Source organism: Apis laboriosa, unplaced genomic scaffold, assembly GCF_014066325.1.
Source record: "Apis laboriosa isolate Shangri-la unplaced genomic scaffold, ASM1406632v1 scaffold38_cov145, whole genome shotgun sequence".
Taxonomy (NCBI): domain Eukaryota; kingdom Metazoa; phylum Arthropoda; class Insecta; order Hymenoptera; family Apidae; genus Apis; species Apis laboriosa.
In genome coordinates this window covers 1,984,866-2,006,886 of record NW_025223092.1, presented here as the reverse complement: position 1 = coordinate 2,006,886, position 22,021 = coordinate 1,984,866, and the positions used below count along the sequence as shown (strand labels likewise).

General features: G+C 29.2%; 1 long non-coding RNA gene across 1 annotated transcript in view; it reads left to right on the top strand.

The window, feature by feature from the left end:
• LOC122715577 overlaps window positions 1-21,527 on the top strand; it is a 187,396-nt gene extending 165,869 nt beyond the window's left edge. Inside the window, exon 3 of the long non-coding RNA XR_006346867.1 lies at window positions 21,120-21,527. This is a non-coding gene — a long non-coding RNA (uncharacterized LOC122715577). The remainder of the gene's footprint in view (window positions 1-21,119) is intronic.
• The last annotated feature ends 494 nt before the right edge of the window (window positions 21,528-22,021 follow it).

Genomic DNA, 22,021 nt, shown 5'->3' with positions numbered 1-22,021 from the left:
TACTCTTCTTCCCTTAGAATACAAGTTATTATCTATTTGATAGTGAAACTCTCTCTCTCTCAAGAGAGTCTCTTGAGATACTTAAAAATTACTTTTCCTCAAATTATTCAATTCAGTATTCGAAAAAAATCGAGAATAATTCTCAAAATCCTTCCACGAATATATCATTTCGAATATTGTCAGATACAGTCAATATAATTTTTTTAAATCATTTTTAAGCATGCAAAGCATTTCTTTCCTCTTATTTTCGCGCGTAAAATATTTTAGTAAAATATATACAAGTGTGCAAAGATAAAACATTTTGCGAGGAGAGAAAAAGAAAGGGAAAAAAGAAAACAAAATAGGAATTCCATTATTTCCGTAGATACATTTTTAATGGAATATATTTCAACGACGTTGGTAAAATTTTTTATCCCGTTGAACAGATAACACGAATTGTTCGCTAAAAAACGTAGCCATCCCTCGAAACGATTAAATGACCGATACGAAATGCTAATGGCGTATCGAGACGCTGTAGTAAGCTTTTTGAATTACTCGGGGTGACCCCGTTTTTACCGTTCTACTTTTCCCTCTCCTCTCTGTAGAATCCACTATACATATTCAACCATTGTTGCGTATAGTAGTAATCTTTCCATATTCGAACATTATCGAACGTTTTTCCCAAAGAATTTTGATTCTTCGTGATATCTGTCATTATTCATTAAAATTCATGGTGATTACAAAAAGGATCTATCAATCTTGATGATTTTTCAATATGTCGTCATCTTTGAACAATATTGCGAAAATTTTATTCAACTGTCTTTGTAAGTTCATTAAAAGTTATTAGAAGTTAGAAACTTTTCTTGGAAACAGTTTATTCAAATCAGTTTAACGGTTAAATAAATTTTTATTTAATTTTCACGTTTTGGTATTTAAAAAATATTTTGTAAAAAAAATATTTTAAAAATATTTTATTAAAAAATCATCGAGTTGGATTTACTTTTCTCTTTCCTTTTTTTTTTTTCTTTTCTCGAAGTATACGCATGTAAATAGAATACAAGTATTTTTTTTACAATTCTCAAATGTTATCTTCCATCGCACTTTCGATTCATACAAAAAAAAAAGAAGAAAAAGAATTGGAAAAAAAAATCACGAAACACGGAAAACGATAGATCCAATGTTCCCATACATAACTCACGAACGATGGAAAGTGATATAGATCGTTTCAGAACCGAGTCACAGATTTAATCTTCTATGAATCTAGATTAGTTTCGAGATAGAAAAAAAAAGAATATATATATTCTCGTGAAAACTTTCGAGTTTGTATCTCCATATCTGATGTATCTGATGTATCCTTTAATAATAGAATACAACTTTCCCTCCAATAAACCCGGCAGACAAACATTATAATTTTACAAATAAGAAAATTAAAACCCACTAATGTGGAATGCTAATGAATTAATTTACGATACACGTCGATGAATGTATTAACGAGATTGCGCTGCGATTTATAACGGGTGTAACGAAATGCAAACAGACGATTAAATAATCATCGAAATAACCATCATATAAAAATAAAAAAATTAAGATATTCCACACTGTCTGATGATAGTAGTGAGTTGCACAAAAAAATATGATACGAGAATTTTGTAGTAGGCAATCGTTTGATGAGAATTTCATTTTGATTTAGTTTTTTTTAAATTAATTTAAAAATTCTACAAAAAAAAGTGTATAAAGTTTAGATTATTCCTCTTTAACGTTAAAAAATATTTAGAAATGTTTTTTATGATGAGTTCCAAATGCTTGAAAATATTTTGTTTTTTTATCTGGTTTTTAATTTATCAAATGTATAATTTACCATACCATGGTAAATTACCCACCGAGCTTCGTTTTTTATAAAAATATAAAAATTTTGTATTTTTTGAGGCTACAGAGGAAGAGAGAGAGAGAGAGAGAGAGAGAGAGAGAGAGAGAGAGAGAAATTAGCGGAAAAATGATGACGAGAGGATTTAAGAGGTCGAATCAACCGTTTTGCGAGTTGCAAATTGGAAAAGTTGAGTCAACCGTGTCCAATATTTTTTACCAAGCGCGTCGGATGCAATTCTCGAAGCCGGTTCGAATATGCATCGGTCGTGCATAGGATCCAATTCCCCGGGAACGGGGAGGAAGCTTGGAGTCTTTTGTTTTGCCTCGGCGGAGTGGAACTTCTGTAACAAGTGCCCTCCCACGAGGAACTTTTGATAAAATCTTCAGGAACCGGGTCTCTGTTATTATATTATGGTTATCCTCTCCGGCGTCCGTGTATCCGACATTGGCCACTGTTATCAACATTGTCGTACTGCAGTCGTCGAACGAATCTCGCCGAGGCCACGTTAGATTTACATACAAGAGTCAATATGGAGGAGTAAGAGAAATAGGTGTATCGTGCATGTTTGACGTGAAAGACGTTTCAACTTCTCTGTGTGAAATTCATTGTTTTATACGCGTTCTATTGCTCTGTGAATATTGGAAAAGGTTTGGAAAAGGTTTTTTGCGATCCAAATACTTGGAAGGTTTTTTCTTTATTTTCTTTCCATTGAAGGTATAGAAAGAAAAATATACGATGCTTTAGAGAATTTTATAATAGTTATTTAACATATTAATAGTTAATTTTTAATGAAAATTTAAAAATTCTAAGAAATCTACATTGCTTATTGTGAATATTGGAAAAGGTTTGAAAATGTTTCTAGTAAAGAAAGAAGATATCTTGATAAATATCTTATAAATAGATTTTTTATTTTTATGTAATAAAAATTACACTGCATCAGACATGAAATTTACAATATTATAATCTACAATTTACAATATATAATAATAAAATATCTTGTCTTTGGTACAAGTTTAATAGTAAAATAATTCCAATATTCTCTAAACTGGATTTATTAAACTATTGAATTACACAATTGTGACTATAAATGAATAATTATTCAGCTAATATAAAAATTTATTAATTATTCAATAAAAAAAGTTTCTTATTTTTTTTTATTCAAAACCAAGATTGCTTATTTCCATTTAATTTTATATAAAATTACATTTGTCTCATTTGCATCACAATGAAAAATAAGAATTTTAATTTTAAAATAATTAGCCTTATTGTTAGTTCAACATATTAATTTTATTCTATTATCGACCATCATTTTTTTTTAAGTAATAAAAGATTAAAGAAAAACTTTTCTTTTCGCTAATGGGTTAATTTTTCAAACTGCACACCTTTTCCTTCGTTTGCCTCGACGAAACTCGAAAATCCTTGTCTCGTTATCTAATCGTAACTAAAATGCATGGCAGTGAACGATTCGCGTTTCTAATGTCTCCTTTCTTCAAACGACTGAGGGACAATCTTTAATGCAAAGATGCGACGATGATAAATTGAAAGTGATTCACAAGCATATACACAAGGAGAAAGGAATACCTTAATCGTGAATGGCGTTGCAGCAAGTTGTATAATCTTTCTCGGTTATAAAAATGGAATTGGAATTTGCAAGATCATAAAGTGACGTTTAAACTTTTGTTGTGAAGATGACATCAATTAATATTAATTTTTCTAAATGAAATTTTAACGTTATTGATAAACTGCTTTAAAAAAAATCTTATTAATAGATTATTCAAATTAATCGAGATAATATAAAGTGACTCGTAATCGATTACGTGTCATTCCATTTTAAGAAATATACCTGTCTCTTACATCTATACAAACTTATAAATGAATATTGACATTTAATCATTTTGATTCTTTCATTTATTTTTTTTTATTCCAGAGAAATAATAAAAATAAGTAACGTAAATAAGTAATCGATTTATTGAATGATATGAATTTCTGAGAATCACTGTTATTAACATAAATCGAAATGATAAATTAAAATGACTCACCCTATATATGATTCATAGTCGTAACTAATTACAACTTCCGACAACGCAATATTATTCCATTCAAACTTCAAAGAAAACTGAATGAGCTTGAAAATGACCAGGACGCAATCAGAGGATGATCACCGACACTTCAATCAAAGACAATCAACTAATGACAACAATCACCGTTGGCGAAAATATTAAAGATCCTTTATCTCAGTTCGCGGAGAGCTGATCACGGAACGAAACAGTATCTTTCATCGTGCCAGGCTACATTCATTTTCTTTTCCTCCCCTTTTTTTTTCCATTCTTTCTTCCTCGAGAAATTCCTCCTTTGGCATGGAGCTACGTATTTCTTCGCCGACTAAAAAGTAAGCCCCGCTCAACAATCAATATCTTCCCTCTTTCCTTCCCGGAAACTTCGCGGCACTTTTTTCCGCCTCTTCGTTTTCACATTTTTCCTCTTCCATTTCTCTTTTTTTTTCTCCTTCTTCCTCATTATTCCTTTCTTTTTTTTTTTTTTCTTTAAATCGCTACGTATCGATCATGGTAATTATTTGCAAAAGGATATAAATTCCTCATCGATTTCAGTGAACGTGTGTGTGTGTGTGTGTCAAGGTCATTATTCTGAACAACTTTTCCCCATACGTGTTACCATCGGTCGGTATTAGTTTTCGAGATATGTTTGCAAACAACTTTTATTGAATTTACTTTATAAATATATCATAACATAGACAGTCATTTAAGTAGTGTGAGTATTAAGTAATATGTTTTTATATGATAGACTCCATAGAGTAAGAAATTAATGAATTATAGATTTAGGTTAGGTTACTTTTTTTTATTGGTCTATTGTCTAAAGGCGAACGCATTCCTATATAATCTAATCAAAACAATAAAGGAAATAATTGAATTATAGGTTAGGTTAAATTCATCCACCTCTGAAAGTTTTACATCGGTAAACAAAAGAAATAAATATAATCACATGGACATTTTTATATATTTATTTTAATTAGCAGCAATTACAGTGATTTATATCGTGTTTGAATTTATTTTAATCGCAAAAATCTCAACAATAGTATAATCTTCATAAAAATAGGATGAAAATTATTGCAAGTGAAATTTTCATTATTGTATATTTCTTTAAACTAATTTTTAAAACTTAATACTTCCATAAAGAAAATTCATTTTTCTTTATTTTAAAAGAATTAAAAATTAATAATCGAATAATAATAATGATTCTAATATCGTTTCTAACGTGATAATTTGTAACGTGTATAATAAAATACTTATCACTGCTTATCCTACTCTTATTCTCTTTTACTCTAGCTAATATTCCTAGAATAAAAACTTCAATCCTTGCTTTCGGATTTCGAACGTAATGTATGCATTCAATCGAGCATTATCGTATCCTTTTGTAAATAATTATCCCGGTCGACACAATGCACTCATCCTAATTTCTGGTGCGCGGGCGTGCATCCGATCGTTTCGAGGTAGATTGCTTCCATTACGAGGTATGTCGCCTATGCCGACAGAAACAAGATGGAAAACACGAGATTACGCGATACTCACGAAGCGAAGGAGCCGACGTCGTCTATCTTACCCGGCCTGATATCGAGTCAACTATCGATTACCGAGATCTTCCTGCCAGGCTTATAAGCGGTTTCGACGAGAGGGAGGGAAGTCGGAGGAAGGGATTGAGAAATTGCCGGAATGATCGCGACCAATCTGCATATTTAGAAACAATACAGTATTTCGAGGGCCTGTGAATATTTAACGGGATTACTAATTGCCTGCTTTGTGATTAATCGAGTTCTTGAAGGGTAGAAAATAAGGAGGGACTTGTGGATAATTTTGTAGTGTCGATGTAATTTTAATCATTGGATTATGGATTTTTATTATGTAAATAAAAATAAATTAAATATTCAATTAATTAATACGTGGAAAGTATGTTGAATAATGTAATTCGTTGATTAATTTAAGGGATGAATATCGTGGATATTCGATTTCGAATGGATAATTTTCGAATGGAATATTCGAAATAATTGGATTGTAAATTTTTATGCAGAAAAATGCGTTTAAATATTCATTATGCATTATAAAATATATGCTGAATTTACATAGTAAATTTAATATTAAGTTTAAATATCAATAAATTATACATTACAATTTGCGTTACAAATTTCTCTTTCACTAAATCCTATAAAAATAAAATGTCATGTCAAATGATTTATATATACAAATACACCAATGAAAAATATTTATTTTGAAATGTAACAAATGATATTACTAATTGATATATAATAGTGATAATAGTAATAATTGAAATAACATTTTTTTTTTTTTTTTGGAAACTAATCGATCAAAAGTGTAAATAAATAAATATTATCATTCATCAGACTACAGGATGTTTATACGTTTATAGGAAATTTAAATAACAAACGCGATATGCGAAAATAAATAAATAAATTCAAGACAAATTATTCTCGATAATGTTCACAAAGACGTGAGTTTACGTAAACATTCATAATCTAATTATTATTTTTCCACGAGAATTGTTCTCTTGAAAGAACAAACAATTACTTATCCTTAACACACGTATCATTTAAACCGCTTAAAAATGTCATATTGCAACGTTTCGTATCTTGGTGTAGATTCGAAAGGGTTGTATGTCTGGCTGTCATCGAGGGGAGAAAAAAAACACGGACGTATAACCGCGAGAGAAAGGAACGAGTCACAGTGGGCTGCCGTCACTGGAGAGAGACATTGACGTGGAATCGATAAACGTCTATCTCGCTCCCGTTCGCATGGCTGACAATTAAATTCTCGTATGAATGGTCAGCCCGGTGTTCTCATAACGTACAATGGGACAGGGGATCAATTTCTAGCCAGCCAAAAGTGAAGAGTTTCGGAGGAAGGGGTTTTAAAACATTTCTTAAACGGTTTCCAAGAGGGTGGGAGGAGAAAAAAAAAAGAAGAAAAGATCTGACATGTCGGTAACGTGTACTGAATATAATCGAGGATACGTAATCTGTTTGTTTGTTCCGATCGACAGTTTCCATTCCGGTACACGGTTGCCATTTTTACTTATGAGATAAATAATTGGAGAACACGAAAAGGGAAACAATACGATAATAAATAATTTTCCTTAATTTCTGTTAATCCAAATCCATCGTCCAATCGTCGAAAAAAAAAAACGTGACTGATCTCAAAAAAATTTTGATGAAAAAAACTTCCCGAACTACCCAACTAAAAATCCTCGGCGGCGATTCAGCCGCATAAAAATCGATCCATGCGCCAATTTAAATGGGATCATCTGCATCCGCATCGTACTATTTTGTTGGCGGCAATTATTCGAAACAAAGGACACAAAACGTGTAGAGGCATGGCGTGTAACCGCCGATAAAGTAGAGAGAGAGAGAGAGAGGAAAAAAAGGAGGGGGAGAGGGGAAAAAAATGGGGAGAAAAGAAGAGGAGTGAAGGAACGATGAAATGACAGAGTGCGACACTCGATCGGTAAACCGCAGAAAGGGATTTGCGTGTGTCTCGTGTGGGCTGTCACACCGTTGGAAAAATCGAACTCGACTCTCGTGTGTACATTACACGTGTGTGTGTGTTTATGTGTGTGACAAACGTGTATGAATTCAACATCGAGACATTCACATCGGCCGATATTTAACTATGTCAGATTGTAAGCTGTTGCACCGGAAACCCGGTGATAAAGCTTCCTCCCCCTTTCCTTCCCCTTCCTTCCTATCCCCTCCCTGAAACTCACTTCGAAACTAACTATTTGCTCATATTGGGTCCCATTACGATCTGCATGGAACTTGGACAAGCAAAGCGGTGGGAAGTATATAGTTATAGAGCTGCGTGTTCACGTTTCATGGGAAATTGTTAATGGCGAGGCGTGTCGTTGATAGAAGCCTTTCTTGATATTATATGCGGTCTATGTATTCTGAGATAAGCAAGCTGTGCGATTCGATCGGAAAATAAGAATACTTTTGGAATTATTCTTGAAAATTATCGTCGATTGGAAGAATAATTTGATAAAATTATCGATTGGTTGGAAGAATTTATTAATTTGATACTTTTATTGATTGCTGCTTTTTTTTTTTTTTCTTTATATATCGGATAGAAAAAGGATCACTTTTCATACATTTAAACTTTGTTTAATGGAATATTCATTGTAAGGGAGGAATTATATTTAATCAGATTACGAAGTTATAAAAAATTAACGAAACAATTAGGAACGAACGATAATTAGATGATTAAAAAGCAATTACAGATTAAAATGCCTTTCGTTTTTGACGACAATTTTGAAATCAAAAAATTGTTGAATATTCTTCCATAAATTAATAAATAATAATAAGCTACTTTGCGACTAACTAATTTAACATTATTATACACGATTCAAGGACAAGAGTTTCAATTTTCTTTCTCAAAGTATCACATCACGAATTTAATTTAAAAATTTAATCAAAAAGATTGAAACTTATTCATACATTATTATACAGAAAATTTATTATATATAATAAAATTTATCAAATTCTCTAATTAATTAGAGAATTAGAGAATGGTTAATAATCGTAATATTAAGCCATTAATTCAGAAATTTTCTCGTGCATCCGTGTGGATCAATAAATACGCATAAAGGGGAGCTATTCGGCTCGGGTTCGCGTATCATGAGGCATTAATATCAAGGATATTACTCCTTGGAAGGATATCAGTGTTCGAAAATGGAGGTTGGGCGTATTAGAAATGTGAATGAGTCGGATAAATTGATAAGAACCGATGGAAAATAATCTTTCAGATACGGTATCGTTCCCTATATCCCGAGAAGCGAAACGGTTTTCAGTTGGAATCCGTCTTCATGGATCAATAATACCTTTCTTGAAAGCCGGCTATGAGTGGTAAATGGGACGATCTTCCGATCCTTCGAAGTACCTTTCCCTGTAAAGCCATCGAAGCTTTGTAATACATCATTGGCGTAAAGTTTCGTGCCCTTTAACACGAAATGTACGTGTAACTATTAAAGAGTGGAAAGATTCTTGCTCGTCACGCGAGCCTTCGTTTCTGTGATAACTTCTTGTCTTTTTTTTCTTCTTTATTGAACGTTTAGCACATTTAAACAAATGTAATTAATAAATTAATGAATTAATAAAAAAAAGTATCGAATATTAATAAATTTTGACTAGTATTGTGATTAGTATTCGAGTTAAATTCAATTAATAAATAAAAACGTTTTATTTGAATTATATATTACATTTTACTTCGATAAAAAGTCGATAAAAATGAACTATTTCAAAATAAAATTATGAGATTTAGATTAAGAGATTAATTATTTCGATGAAATTTTATTTTTAATATTATAAGTTTTTAACAATTGTCAATGCAAATTAATTTGAATTTTGAGATTGTATCGAGTGAATTAAAATAAGAGGTAGAATTTAAAATTATCGAATATGTACATTGTTATATTGATAAAAAGATACAACTGGTCAGACAATATAACCAAGTATAAACCAAATAGTATAAATTAATTATTAATAATTTGTGAATTAAATAGAATTAATAGATATATAATTATAGGTCAATCATTGGTTAGATAATAAATATCAAATATCAAACAAACAATATTACAATATAAACAAGTTATGGAGAGACAAGTAGTATAAATCAATCTTTTATCAGCCAAGTAAAATACGGCAAATAATATAAACCAATCATTTTGTGATTAGTAGTATAAATCAATCCTTTGTCACTCAAGCAGTCTCATAAATACGAGACAATATCATTGTCAGAAAAATAGTAATAGATCATTCGTTAGATAATTCAAATAAGATAAATATAAATTATAGTCAAACAATAAATTAATTTTTTTGTCATTCAAGTAGAATAAAACAATCGTTGTCAAATAGTAATATATCAATCATTTATCAAACATATCGAAGATAAGCAAACAAGTGGAATAAAATATTCGATGATCAAAATAAGAGAAAAATCTATGATATCGATATGATATCGAGCTACTATTGTTTATTAATATGAAAAAAACATAATTTCAACAACTTGTACTGCATTTATAAACAATTTTCGCGATTTTTAAATGTAATCGATTTGTAATCGAATTCAATCGTGATAATAATTCATGGGAAGAACCAATTCACGAAAGCCAGCGAAATTTCCATGGCCTTTTCAAGATATTCGTCGACGAAACTGATTTATCGGCGGAAGATAAAAATGCGCGTTTAATGGCAACTGAATTTATGAATACTGATCGCGAAATTAAACGTTTTCGCCGACCGGTATCAAATATCGCGATTAAGGAAAATTTAATTAACGTCCGTGGTCCCCGCTGACGAACTCTTCTCTATGCAAGTCACGAAACAGAGAGACAAAACCAAAATTGCAAAAACACTCTCCTCCGATATTATCTCCTCTAAACTTTTTGAAGAGATTTTTTTCGCATGCATATTTATCCCAATTCAATCGCTTTTTAATGCGCCTTTGACATTTCGTGCCACGGATATTTTCATCGCGAGATAAAAAGAAAAAAAAGAAAAAAGGGAAAAAAACAGGATATTTTTTTCTTCGATCAATCGAAACATTTCGTCGGGCAACACGTCATTCGTTTTTTCATTATTGAAAAGGATTATTTTCGTTCGATTCAATTTGACACGATTTCAAAATTAATCATTCGATGGGCGACAAAAGGAGAACGGATCATTTATACGAGAACGATCGGATCGAATTGTCTGATGCTTTTTTCGGCCTGTGTTATCAGACGGCGGGCGAGCCAAGTTCTTCAGACGGTGGCAGTAAATATTTAGTTGTGTCGCGGCTAAAAAAAGACTCGATTCTTTTTTGGAGTACATCGCGTTGCGTGCCATTCAAGATGAATCTTTGGAATTATGCTTAGGGAAATTTGAAGAATGAACTAGCTTCGTTGGAATTTCTCGAGTGAAGCGATATGAAATTGGATCTTAAACTTTTGCATCTTCAATTTTCGAATTAATTAATTTTGTGATCGATAACGAAACGAGTATATAAAGGTAAATTTCTGAATAAGAGATTTCTGAATAAGAGAAGTCTTCTTTAATAGGATATTAATACTGATAGAAAATCGAGAAAAAAATATAATTTAAATAAGTTTTTAATCAAGTTTTTAACATGCGTTTTCATATATTTTAAAATTAAAATAGAATTTTTAAAAAGTGAAAATTTAAATGATAATAAGTGTCAAAGTTATGCAAGAAGGAATTTTTAATCTCTGAAGAATGTGTGACGAAATATTAGAAAAAAATTTTAACAAATATATATTTTTCAAGTTATTTTAATGAAATGTGTTGTATTTTCGTATGTAACAAAAATTAAATACAATACAAAGAAGATGAATATTTCTGAATTTCCAACAAAAGTTATTCCCTTTTTTAATCTTAAAACTTTCACGTGGTGAGAAATTATAAGGAAACAAAAATTATAATTCAAACGTGCTTTTTAATATTTGAAGTGAAACACTGCGTGAAAAAAATTGAAACAGAGTTTTTAAAAGGTAAGAATTACGGGAATAATTAATCATTTTAAATATCTGGTTGGTAGATTTAAACGATTTGCGGAAAAATAACATTTTTTTTTTTTTTTTTTTCAGTAATAACAGCCTCAAAACAGAATCAATCAAGATATCCTTAGCCTGCTTCGATCCAACGACGCCGTAACTGTCGATAAAATTACAGGGATCCCAGGGTTCGTTCTACGGGGTAAAAAAGCTGTGTACATGGCATAAACGATGTCGATAAAGTAATATTAGCATTTAGCGCGATCCGATAACTCACCCTTGGCAATTTCAGCGAATTTCTTTCGTTCATGGTAATTTACTGATGGGATCAATTGATCTAACAGTAAATGTTTTCACAAACAATTTTTATTTGAAAATTACATATGCTCACATTTTGAAAGTTTTGGAAATTTAATTATCATCTTTTTTCTTTCGATCTTTCGAAATTTGTAATCCTTGAAAAAAATTATTTTCGTTAAATCTATTTTCTTTGAAGTAAAATAATTCCTTCTCATCAAGAAAGGATAATTAAGTTTAATTTTTAAGTTTAATCTGTTTATATTACTAGTTGAAGAATATGTGGCTAAAATGCAATATGAAATTTACTAAAAGTAATTTTTGTAATACATTTTTGAAATACATGGAAATGTTGAATTGATGAATGCAAAACGTACAAAATGAAAGTATAAAAAAATAATTCATCAAACTTTTATAAAAGATTATTATAAAGAGCATAGTGAATGCAGTGAAAAATCAAAATAGATAATTGGAAAAAATTATTTGGCCAATAAAAGTTCCGGAGAAAAAATTTGTTATTGCGAATTCATAAAGAAATAAAGATTATCTTTTTTTAATATTCTAAAATTATCTAAAATTTGTAATGTTTTCACGTTTCATATTTGCAATTGCTTTTATGAATGTTGACATTAAAATTATTAATTGTATATCCAACAAAGATTTTCTTTTTTTCTGTTTTCTCTTTGATAAAAAAAATTTTTAATCATTCCTTTTTTGTTTCATATCAAAGTAATTTAATGTATGCGTTTGATATTTTATCATATTTTTTTTTAGTCTACAATTATTTTTTTCTAATGAATTTCATATATTATTTCTTTCAGTCAAAAACTTATTTTTAAGAATGATTATACAAAATACAATACAATACAATACAATTTTTTATAAGATATTTATACTTATAAATATACAGAGTGGTTCGAAATTTAATCTCGTAATTTTTAAGATAGTTTCGATAAAAAAAAATGTGTCCAACAAAACTTAATCAGTTATCAATGATTTACAAACTACTACTATTATTATAAATTAGAAAAAGAAGTAATCATTGAAGATAAATTCAACATCTTTGAATTGAGAAATTAATATTTAAACGGCAATTTCCTTTTATAAAGAAAATGAAATCATTAAAAAGGATAGAAACAGAAACATAATATCATTTTACTTTCGCCATTTCATTTCACGAATACAACATTCAAATGATAATCAAAACAACGACAAAACTTATCAAAAAATCACAAAGAGCATAATTTCAATTAAATTCACAATAATATCATAAGTAAATACTACTATCATTATAATTATTAATTATTACGTGCGTGTGAAACGCATTAATATAATGATTAATATAATTTTCGAATAAATTTCGTCTTTTAAATTTTAAAAGTTTTTTAGTAGTCATTTAGTAGTCATTTAGAAGTCATTTTTAAATTTCCAGATTTCCAGATCCATGAATCTATTTTTTTTTTTTAAATGATTGCGAATAATATATAGTGGAATCTATTGCTATGAATTTCTTCGTATTCATATATATTATTTTTTTTTTTTCTTCAGAAACAATCGTTCTTGTTCGAACAACTCTAAACTCTAAGGTATTCACGTAACGAAATAGTTTGGATAACCCGAGAAGCCATGAACTCACCTTTCTATCGCGATCGCAACGACATCCCAATCGACGACGAAATTACAGCGATCGTAACGAGAACTGGAGGAGAGGTGGGTCATAGTTCGTGGTAAGACACAATGGCGGATCGGTGTGCTCGCTCGAATGCTCGAGGAGAAATAGCTTGGAACATTGTTAATCCGAAGTTGATGTATATACGCTCAGGATTTGAAACGTCGTTGCAGACTAAGGGAAGAAGAAAAAGAAGAAGAAGAAGAAGAAGAAAAAGAAGAAGAAGAAGAAAAAAAATGGTGGTTCTGAAGAAAACGACTGATCAAATGGATAAACTGTTTTCCTGTTTCGATAAAAATGTGATTGCATTTGGACAAGTGAAAAAATTATGTGAAAAAAAATCGAGATAAAATATCGAGGAAATATTTTCAGATCGTTTGATGATGACTTTTTAATTGATTGATTAAATTATCGATTAAGAATTAATTTTAATTGAAAAATTATTCTTGTTAATATTTGCTCTTTTTCCTAAGAAATGGAAAAATATACTATATCGTTTTTAATTTTTTTGTTAAATGAATTTCTTTTTTTTTTATTTTTATATATATAATTTTATTGTATCATTATAATTTTTTTTAAATTTATTTAATTTTTTTTTACTTCGTTAAAATATAAACATCTTCTTGTGCAATAATTTTGTAAATAAATTGTATATCAAAAGTAAATTGCAGATTAATTATTAATTACAACGTCGACAATGTTTATTAAGTTGCAAGTTTTGGATTGGATGTAAAATAATACTGTATCAGAAGAATTTTTATTTTGTGTTTTGTTAAAATTTTTAAAATTTATTTTAAATTTAAAAAATAGAAAAATTGACAATATAGGTATATTTTAACTTTATTAAATACAAAAGTTTTTGATACCATAAAATAATACTATATAGAATTTCAATTTTTGTTAACACAATAATTAATATTTAATTAATTTTTTTCACTATGAATAATTTTATTAAATAAAGTGATAATCAAAAATTCATATCAACTGAAATACTTTATAAAGTATAGATATATATTACATTACATTTATCAAGAATTCAAAACTTTGAATTAAAATAAAAAAAAGAATAATTTTTCTCCAGCACTTTGATTTTTCAGTTCGTGTCACCACACTCATAAGTAATTAACCTAACCTATTTTATATATATATAATAAAAATATTATTATACGATATATTATACGATGTCGAGTATTATACGATGAAATGAGGGAATGTCAACGTTTTTATTTCACCCTTAAACTAATATAACATTTCCAGTTATTATTATACTATTATTATTAAAATCCATATTATTATATTCTTAAATAACCAAGACACGTTTCGTATTAAAATTCCAATATCTATTTCTGTTAACTAAATAATCCAAAGGAAAATTTTACTTTCACGTTAATGTATAAAATATAATTATTCCTCGAGAATTTCCATTTCTTTTATCCTTTCGCGATCATAAGATCTCGAGAAAAAGACATTCACACCGGATTTCAATACAAACTAACAACTACTTCGTATAATGTGTTTCGTTACATGTACAAGAGAGAGATCTAATTTTAAAGTCTCAAAAAAAAAAAAAAAAAAAAAAACATTAAAGAATTGAGATGCAACACAAAAGTGAATAAAACTTTTATTTTCCGGTTTCTTTTACAAAATGAAGAAGGATCAGACACATGAATCGCAATGGAAAAGAATAAAAAATAGGAAAGAGGAAATTAGAGAAACGAAATATTTTCGTGGATAAAGGAGAACGAAAAATTGCGATGTAAAGGAAAAACATTGAGGAAATCCGATTGAACGGCGAGTGAACTAAAAGTTTAACGCAAAATCGGAAGGGACAAAGGTAAAAAGATCGTAGAAAATTGGTGAATTACGCAAGGACGATAGATACGGAGAGAAGGTACGAAAAAAGAAAATGAAAAGAATCGGTTTGAAGCGTGGCGAAGAGAAGAGGAGGAGGAGGAGGAGGAGGAAGATGGTATAAGAGGAAAGGAAAAATAAAGGAAAAATAAACTGAGAGTATGCACGCCGTGTAGTTAAAATGCAACGTTTGAAATTTTAACGACTCCCATTTCAAAAAAGGAACGGCCAGAAATCTCAGAGCTCGTTTCCTCCCGTAACATGACGATATTTTGCCAAGGGATTTGACCAATGCTCCTCTATGTATCTCCATCTTATTTCTTCATGATTAGATGTGAAAAATCACCATGGGGAAATCTTTGCCCCTTTACATCGACAACAATTTCACGCCACGTTTCATTCTCGTTGACACTCGAAATTTTACAGTTTTAAAGCCGTGGATGTGACGTGCAAAAAGCAACACTTGGTTAAAAAGAAACAGTTTTGACAGCTTGATAAATTAAGATATGGAATTTTGTAAAACTAGTTTCGTTAAAAAAAAAAAATTAGATTATTTTCGATGTTTCTCGAAAAAATAATATAAATCGTCAGAAAAATAAGAGAGACACAGTCAAAAAAGTAGAAAGGAACAATCATTTGTCAACAAACAAGTAGTATATATCAATCATTCTATTTCCAAGACAAGTAGAATGAGTTAGTTATTTCTTTGACAAGGAAAAATAACTTAATTATGGTCAAAAAGTAGTATAGGTTTATTACTCGTCTTTTAAGTAGTACAAGTGAATCATTTATCAGACAAAAAGTTTCTTTAAGAATAAGACACTTGATATCAAATAAATAGATTTTTTAACAATTATTTATCGAACAAATTAACTTGGAATAATAACAAAAAATAGAATTTTACGAAATTCGGATTGTTTTTAATATTTTGAATGTTTTTAATATTGCTTTCATTGAAGAATCTTAAGTAAATAATTTCAGAGATACAGATTTATGCTGAAAGCTAAAATTATGCTAAGGTAAAAATTAAAAATCGCATTTTCTTCGATCGATAAATTGATGCTAAATTGTTATACTTTAAGAAATATTCAAAAATCGAATTTCATTTTTAAATTGGCTAGATAATCAAAAGTTTTTCTCTTGATATTTTTATCTCTTCCTTAAATAAGATTTTTTTTGGCACGAACATTCAATGTGTTAAGCTGTTCTTGTGCCCGCAAAAAGCCACAATAGGCCGGAAAAAAGCTCGTGGTATTCCCAGACGCAACAGGGAAAGAAGCGTGGGAGTTCACGTGATTTATTTACAGCTTCCTCGAGGTATGTTAATGATACTTATATACTAAAAAAAAAAAAAAAAAAAAAAAAAAAAATTACATTTCCTGATCGAAAAGAATTATTCATGACATACACGTAAAACTCATTTCACTTTCTCACTATATCTTCCATATCCATAAATGTGTGATAAAATATATATATAATTTATCGCGTTTAAGAAAGTAAAATATAATTTCTCTCGAAAAGCTGGTCGAAAAAAAAAAGAAAAAAAAAGAAAAGAGTTTCGCGTATTTTCGTGTTTTGAATAAAAAAAAAATAGGAAAAATATATCTCGTGGAAATTAACTTTGAAATATCAAGAGGACGTTTTTTAACGTTACCTACCCCAAGCTCTTTTTTTTTCTTTTTTATTTTCATTATCCTTTCTCGTTCCTTTGAATAATTAAAATACGATGTGTATATTTCCACGCCAAGAATCTATACGTGTTGTTTTCCACGTTATAAAAAATGTATTTACAAAACCAATTTAGACAACCCGAAAAGCTCGTCGTCATGATTTTTGGCCATCTCGTGAACACAAGTTTTTCAAATTTTCATCAAAGCCTCGAAACGGATCGTTGCCGTTTCAACGTTTTAACGAGGTAAAAACCTCGTATCCTTGCCGGCCTTCCTGTTAAACGGACCGAGGACGAAACTAAGATGTATAAAAATCACGAAGCCCGATAAAATTTTTATTATCTTGGAATAAAACTCGAATGCTAGTGAGGATAATAACAGGATAACAGTTTCCTTCTTCGGAAGGATCGCAAGAACGACCGAAAGATACATAAATGAATGAAAAATAGGGTAATGTCCTGGCGGTATTATTGCTTGCAACAGTCAAATAATTTTTCGAGATTATCGTTCTCTCGTCGATGGGGATAGAAATTGTCCATTCTCGTATAAATGGGATAGTTTTTCCATCATTTTTTAAATATTAATTGACAATTCGTTCAAAGCTTCGTGGAAATTGATGATTAATCACACAGAAATTCGATTTATTTTGTTATTTATAAGTATCGAGTTTGTAGAAATGATAAATTTATAATATTTTGTTTTCATGATTATTAAAAATTTATTATAATGTTTGTGTCAAAATCAATTTTTATTGGGATAAATATCTTAATTATGTATTCTAATCAGTTATTTATAACATATTTAAGAATGCATTACAAATAATTCTAATAATAAATAAACATAACAAAATAAATACATTGTTAGATAGACAAAGAATTAATTAAAAAAACAATTAATTTCTTATTTGTCAAAAAAAAAATATATTGAAATTATATTTATATTTCAATATAATTATATATATTGAAAAAAAATCACTATTCAGTTATTGTAAGTTTCATTGTCATTTCTTTGAGAATAAAAATAAGATAGTCACAGTGAAACAAGTAGACTAAGATACTCAACAAGTAGTATAAATCAGTCATACCCTCGAAAAGTAAAATAAGAGAATCATGGTCAAAGAAAATAAATAAAAACTTCGGTAACTTGCCGAAGTAGTATAGATTTGCTTATTTGCTATTCAAGTGGTATAGATCAATCATTTATAAGAGAAGAATAGATCGGTTATTTCTTTTAGAAGCAAAATAAGACAATCGTAATAAAATAAGAAAATCAAGACAGTGTTTTACTCAGACAAATGATATAAATCAATCATTTGTTATAAAGTAGAATAGGTCAATCATTCGTCTTGCAATAGTTATCAATTCTTACTTGCGTGATTGTATTTATATTTATATGTTTAATGATTTTTTCTTAACGAGAAAATAATAAATGAAAATATTTTTAAAGACATTATGAAATTATTCCTACTAAGAATATATTTTAATTAAAAAGAACTTTTTCGTTTGGAACAATGGAAACAGTTAAAAATAAATTTAAATTATTTCTGTTGTTTTAAAATAATCAAATTTTATACATTATATATGTTATATAAAATAAAGATTAAAATTAGTTATATGAAAATATGCTTTTACAAAAATAAATGTATCTAAAAAATTTAATAAATTAACATCTTTATTCTTTTTGTAATTTAGATGTTAAATAAAAATCATTTTTTTCAAACAAGAATAAAAGACTACGTATACATTCATAAAACGTGACGTACATTAATGAAAAATTGGTGGTATTAAAATGTTCTGTTCCCAGAATAAATATCAAAATTATATTTTAAACATATTTGTGAAACACATAAAATGAAAAATTGTTGTTGAAAACAACAATTTTTATTGCATTACAATGCAATGTTTATAAGTTATGTCATCGAATTGTACCATTTCATATTAAAATTAAAGTTGATAAGCAACAGATAACAAAATAGTTTATTCTTTTATAACATATAAGTGATTAGGATAAATATGATATTTGTGATGTATCATAATGTTTAATTAAAAATTGCTACTAATCACTGAAAAATACGCAAGAAAACTAAATTAATAAACATTGCAGAGATGAAAGTCTGAGCATTACTTAAATTCCTATTTGTTATATTTAATTGTATTTGATAAAAAATTCAACCAAAAACTTCGAACATCAAAGAAGGAAAACTCTATCTAACGAGTAAACGAAATTTCTCCATAATTTCTCAGTTAAAAAAAAATATAAGAAAAAGAGAAAACAATAAATCACAAATAAATTCATCAAAGAGAGCTAAATATTAAAAATTTTCCTTATTGTGTAAAAATTCTATCAAGTATATAATTCGTTCAAATAAATATGGGAAACATAAAAAACAAAGTTGAAATTCATTTAAAAATAGCAATCATGGGATAGAATCCAAGCAAACTACCAAAAGTATTTTTATTTTTCGTATCTAAAATACTCGATAAAAAATTCAGCCATCAAAAAAGCGCAACCGCATTTAACCTAGACGAGGAAATAAATTTATATACATATATATATATATATCTCGTTTAAAAATATTAAAAAAATGAAAAGCAATTAATCAACGATTAATCTATCAAAGGCAGTGGAATCAAATTAACTCGAATGTATGCTACCTAAATATAGCTATCAATAATAAAACACATATTGCACATTAATTCCAACTGATATGAAAAGAAAAATATAGTCAATTAAAAACTATTTGAAATTTAATTCAAATTTATATCTTCAAAAACGCAAATTCCATCCATTATGATCAAAATCTCGTCAAAAACCTGTTATCATCCTACGATAATTTTTCTATTCGAAATTCTCCCTCCCTCACCTTAACAAATAAAAAGACATTATTGACATCTTCGGAACAGAATTTAATTTAACGTAACAAATTTGATACCATTAATAAAATTAAGATCATATTACATGTTAAACGATTGTTCCACATTTTAAGAAACGACATTTCAATGACAACAAAATTGTACAATTGGGTCAAAAGTAACGCAAAAAAAAAGAAAAAAAAACAGTGGCAAAATTGAATACCGCGATAACAAATCAAGAAAATTCCCTCGTGTACCTAAAAATCCGATTTTGGAGCGGGGAGGGGGAAAAAGGAAGGGCAAAAAAAATATCGAAAAAAAAAAAAGAAGAAGTTGGTCAACGATGGACCCGTTAAAGGCAGCGGTTGCGGTAGGGAAAACGGGCAACGGCTGAAAGCTTGTTTTCCCGGAGCTTCTCGCAGCGTTTGGCACAGTTTTCACTCTTGACGTGCATGATCGCGCCTGTCGAAAGAGCCACGCGCGCGACAAACGAGGCAGAAAGAGAGGGTGAAAGACTCTGTCACTGTGAGCGTGATTCTCTCGCTTCGACACACACATTCATCTTGTTTCTCTTTTTATATATGTGTCTACATATAATAAATATATACATATACGTATACAAATATATATATATATATATATATATATATATGTATATATATATATGCAGTCGTGCGTGTGCTCGCAGCAGCAGCAGTGTTAAGGCCATCTCTCTCGTGCAGTGTCCTCCGCTTTTCGAGCTGGTAAGCGCGCGCGCTCGATACTCCAGTGTTCTACACCCACACAAGTGTATCCACCCACACATGTGCACGATTACGCACGGAAGATAGACCAGAGCGTGTACTCGACGCGTCTGAATGCGGAGTACTGGACCAGAATGGGGCAAAAATTTCAACGGTTAAAAATAAAGTTAACTCGATTAATAATTTATTATTCAAAGCATCGAATAATTGCAGTTAACTGTAATGCCTGAAGGTTAATATATAATAAATATGAATAAATGTTAATTGCCGTGATTTTTTTCAATTTTTATCGAAGACTTCGAATATCATGTAAATAATTTCAAGAATAATTTTTTCTCTGAATTTAGATGGAAAACGAATAATAAGTAAAATCCATTTCCAAAGAAAAAAGAAATTGCAAATAAGAAATGAAAAAAAATAAATTACTTTTGAAAATATTCAAATGATTTTTATGCGAATTAGAAAAAATTAATCGTTATTTACATTACATTTAAAGTATTAATTTTATTTGCTATTTGTCATTAATAAAAATTTCTAAATTATTCGAAACCTACGATAAAGTTATAATAACCAATTCAAATTTTATTCAAAATTTTAATTAATTAATAAATTTTTTTTTAGCTCGTCCAATTCTACACAGAATATAAAGTACAGTGAAAAGCGATACTCGAGGCCACCAACCGCGCTCCAATCATCGACATTTGCGGGGAGCGAGCTGTCGGTCTTACCGCGTGATGCAACATCGTGACAGACAGTGGATATATGCGATTCAGTAGTATGAGTAGACGATTGCAGATCCGATGCTCGGAAACAGTCCCCCCGAGTACTCTGGAGCATCGACTCTCGTGATCGTCGAGGCTTCGATTGGTCAGTACTCGATGTCCCCGGTGCCGTTTGAAATAAAGCGGGAGAGATCTCGAGTATAGTGATGGAGGAATGGGAATTATTATGATAAACAGTGAGACAATCATTTTTTATTTTTTATTTTCTTTTATTCTTTTCTCTTTATCTTGTTTTTGTATTTTTGTGTTTCTGATATGATTGAGCATCGATTTAAGCGTATATTATCGAATTAGTCAGTTTGGCCAAGTGGTTAAAATAGATGGAATTTAATTAAATATATTGTGAAATTAGTATTAGAATATATTAGAAAAAATTGATATAATTGTTTTTAAATAAATTCACATGATATATATTTTGAAATGTAAATTAAAACACACTACGATATGATTTTGTGTTTATATAATCGATTATTTACATAATCGAAATTGGGATAATGAAGACTTTTATTATATCTTTAATTTTGTTTTTTTATAATTTTTAAGATGATTAATTAAAAGATCGTGTATAATTTTTATTTGAATGAGTTTAGAAAGAAGAGGGAAATTATATTTTATGATATAATTTTTATACTTAAAATAAATTATAATAATTAATAAAATTGTATTAATTAGTAAATATCTTTCTTTAATGGATGAGAAATTTTATAGAAAATGCAAGGCAATAATTTTTTTTTCTTTTTC